The sequence below is a fragment of the Erigeron canadensis genome, chromosome 4 (assembly GCF_010389155.1).
Source record: "Erigeron canadensis isolate Cc75 chromosome 4, C_canadensis_v1, whole genome shotgun sequence".
NCBI lineage: Eukaryota > Viridiplantae > Streptophyta > Magnoliopsida > Asterales > Asteraceae > Erigeron > Erigeron canadensis.
In genome coordinates this window covers 565,260-569,614 of record NC_057764.1, presented here as the reverse complement: position 1 = coordinate 569,614, position 4,355 = coordinate 565,260, and the positions used below count along the sequence as shown (strand labels likewise).

The following is a 4,355-nucleotide window of genomic DNA, read 5'->3' as shown; positions in this document are numbered from 1 at the left end:
AGACTAAATCACTAAATCATGTTGATACGGATGATAGTGCCACCACTTTAATTTTTCAAGATACATGTAAATACATCCCAATAATCATCACTAATCAATTTAGTGATAAGAAATTTTGTTTATAGACAAAAAAGTGACAGCGACAACGGTATCTAGTTCCGGCAAAAACCGGGGTATGGGGGAGGTATGATGCAGAGAGACCTTACCCCTACTCAATGGTAGAGATCCTGTTCCAGATCCACCGAAGTGGAAGGGACCTCCGACACAAAAGTGAAAAATAGGGTAAGATCTACCGGAGTGGAAGCCTTAACCGGATGGGGATAATTTCGATCACAAACTCTTAATCTCAAGCTCGATCCCAATCTTCGGAGCACAAATTCAAATCTCAGATCTAAAGTTTGTTACCGTTTGAGAAGGGAGAGGATAAAGAGAGAAATGACCTAAACTAAAAATTGAATTGGGGCAGAAATTACTTTTGAAAACGACCCAAACAAAGAGTCTCATGAAGAAATATTTTGAAAAGTGACTAGGAAAACTATTAAAACTGGTATGTATAAGAAGGGATGAGCATTTGGACTGAAACCCGTGACCCGACTCGGAACCGACCCACCCGAAACACTAACGGGCCAGGTCACGGGTCACATTTTTAGTGCATTCGCGGGTCACGAGTTGGCCGGGTCGGGTTAGGTCGAGTGAAGTCAAAAATCGAAAAGTTGTGAAAGAAACCCGTGACCCGCCCGAACCCGACACGAACCGAACCGACCCAAACCTTCATGGATCGGGTCACAGTTCCATTTTTCATGTTTTTGCGGGTCGCAGGTTGGTCCGGATTTTTCCGGGTCGGACCGGGTTTCGGCTCGTGCACATCCCTACGTACAAGAAAACTGGATTAGCTCAGATAATCCGAACATAGAAAATATATTCGTTCTAAGAAAGAAAAAGGAAACTACAAATAATGATTCACTACATGCATTTGACAGATCGAGTGCATCATATCTAGTGGCAAAATCAGGAGCGGGACATGCCCACCCTCAAAGCAGAACCCAAATGATTTTTTTTTCTTTTATATATTAGGCCCTAACCTAAAAATGTCAAGCCCTTAAACCTACAAGCTCAATTTTTCAGTTTTTTTTTTTAAATTCACTTCACACGTATACATAGACATATCTGATCCTCTCTATACAAATGTATACAAGAGTTTCATGTATCTTTTTCAGATTACCAACTCTGAAAGTACCTGAACTTTTAACTTTTTTTTTATTGTGCATTGATAATTATATATTTTTAATTTCAACATTAAATTCAAAAGTAAATTTTATCACTTTCTTTTGTTTGATTTATTTACAAATATGAAGCATTTAACTGTTATTACTATATCCACCAAGACATAATTATTTGAATTGTAAAATGGTAAAAGTTTGATTGAGAGTTTGAAATGAAGTATTGAAGTTTATTAACGAGAGTTAATTAGGGCATAACTAGTAATTAAATAATGTAAAATCAAACTGTCGACAACTTTGTTATTAGGAGTTTTGCTTGTGTAAAATCGAATTGACAACGAGTTATTGAGTAATTATCTAACTTGTACTTTAGAAAAAGAAGTTTGAGAGTTCTCTTATAAAGCAAAAGCCATAATTTATTTTTAAAAATTCTACCTTTAAAATACCTTTTTTATCTTTGGACTCTCTATCTTAGACCCAAAAACTTATGTCGCTCCTCCTTCACCCTTCCCTGTCTCTCTCTCTTTGTTCCAGCACCACCATCATCCGATCCATCATGGGTTTTTATGTCATCATTCGATCAGCTTTTGTATCAATCATTTTTGGGGGTTACCATCCGATCAGATTTAATATCATCAATTTAATATCATAATCGAATCATCAATTTTAATGCAACCATCACCATCATCAGCTTTTATATCATCAGCTTTGGGGGGTTTCATGAAATTATGTGTATCATCCTTGTTTTTATATAATCAAAAAATATTTATTATAATTCTGGGTTATGGTTATTGTTCTTAAAAATAATTCATAATTTAATGATATTAGGTGAAGGGCTCAAAAGAACCATAAATCCCTACCAAATATTTTGGATAACAACATTATTTGATAACAACATTATTGGTTTAAAGGTGTCATTTACTTTGTTTATGATACATCGATTATGATTAAATGTTCATTCTTTCACTTCTTATTTCGTCGATCTTGATTGTTTTCCAATTACAAAGGTGTACTTACTATAATACTAATACAAAAGAGCTAAGCTGCCAACGCAGCCACCACACCAGTTTTTTGGTAAGTTTTCCCATTCTTCTTTTCAATTTTGTTACAAGAACTACTATAGATTTTTAAGAAATTACAAGAAATGTTATTAACTCTTAGTTTGTTAATTTGAATTTGTGGTTAGTGTTTGGGTATTCAGTATGTTCATGATTTCGGATAGTTAATTTAGTAAGGGCATTGTAATTTAATTTACACCCTCTATCTTTCAAGTAGCTTCTTATTTACTCAAAGTTTTGTAATAGCTATAAAAAAAACACGATAGCATATGAAGATTGCATCTTCATATATAACTTCACTTTAAGTTCAAACCTTAACGATTTTCTCCGGTGTGTTGAGTTAGTGGTCTCCTGTTCCTATGCAGTACAACTATTTTAGTATCTGATCAGATCTTGCTTATCATGTAATGCACATGTAATAATTTTGTGATGATTCACTATTCGATGGAACTTATGTAACAGGTTAGGAATTTCATGGAACTTATGCAACATGTTAGGAATTTCATTCTTTTCATAAACATGTTATCTATTTAGTACCTAAATTTTATTCCAAGTTAGACAACTTTATGCGTTTGTACTTTGTTATCGGTGCAACTAGGCTAAACAGGCAACCTCCAGATGTGATTAAACATCTCACTAACTGGCCGAGAAAGATGAACTTTTTAGCCTTACAATAAATATATTTTCTTTGTTATCCCAAATGGTTTACCCAAGTTGTCAGGCCTTTCTTTTATGGGAGCTCGATTTTTAATTGTGTTTAATTATGAAAATGGCTTAATTTATCATTCTAAGGGTTTTTTTTTTTTTTTCAAATTTCTACAGAGTTAAATCTCATTCTGTATGGGCGTCTTTGAAGTTAGCCCGTCGACGGATACCTGGAATTAATTCATGAAGATCTTATGCAGGGAGGTCCGATAGATCATGCGTCACTTATACCGCGGTTAGCAATGGCTGTACCAAAATCATTTGCGAAGAGAGAGAAGAATGATTTGGGCAATCGCAAGGATGTTGCCAAGGTTGATGTCGAGGAAATGTCTTCTTTTATTAGCTCTTTAAATTAATGAGAGGTAAACAAATAGATGCATAATATAAGAATTATGTAAACTGTATGATTTGGTAGTGTATTTGTGTGTGAATTATATGAATCAAATAAACTCTCTGATTGAGTAGTTATAATTTTTTGAACCTAAGTTGGATTACTACATTGCAACTAGACATAGTTCATCAAGAATGGAATCTTGATCACTTGGCAGTAGTAAGATTCTTAGTAAAGTTGGAAGAAACTTCCTAGCATCATTGTAGTATGTTGTTTCCTTCATAAAATAGACATAGATTTCGGTGATCCAACTTTTTTTTTTGTTTTTTCTATTTATGAAACTTTTCAATATATGTTTTGCAAGTTTAACATTGAGGTCTATGTTTAAATTATACTATGTTCTTTCTTTATTCATGAATCATGACCGTTATCCCACCACCACGCCGCAGTCACGTCTATTATGGTCGCCGCATCGCGCGGTTACCCTTCTAGTAATAAAAAAAAACCGTCATTGATTGCTTTAACCCTATGGGTACGGGTAACGGGTAGAAATTTTTTGTTTTTACCCCTATTTACTCAAATATCTGGATCTGTCACTAATGATATCTTAATTCGTGTTGTTTTATTTAAAAGTATGTCCATAACTAACCACAATAGATATATTCCTAAGTACTATAACTTCTCATTATATAAGATTCATAACCTTAGTTAAATCAACACTGAGTATATCAACGACGCCAAAAGCATTTCATATATACTTTCTTAATTACTTCATAAAACAATAATTCATCTCACAACACAATCAATATCATTTTCTTTAGAACAGATAATCGATACCATTAGTTAAAGTATATATATCAAATATATAGAGCTAACTAAAAGCATTTGATATACTTTATTGAAAACTTCATAATCATATCATAATATATAATTAATAGGAGTAATATATATGTTTCCATGCACAAAAGCAGCTTTGAGTGAACCCGAGTGACTTCATCAACGTTATCCCATGTCCTATCACAAACCTTTTTTGTTTTTAAT

At 33.6% G+C, this 4,355-nt stretch overlaps 1 long non-coding RNA gene across 1 annotated transcript; it reads left to right on the top strand.

The window, feature by feature from the left end:
• Positions 1-1,681: 1,681 nt before the first annotated feature.
• Positions 1,682-3,454, top strand: LOC122597771. Its single transcript, XR_006323457.1, has 2 exons — positions 1,682-2,294; positions 3,101-3,454. It is a non-coding gene; the product is annotated as an uncharacterized LOC122597771 (long non-coding RNA).
• The last annotated feature ends 901 nt before the right edge of the window (positions 3,455-4,355 follow it).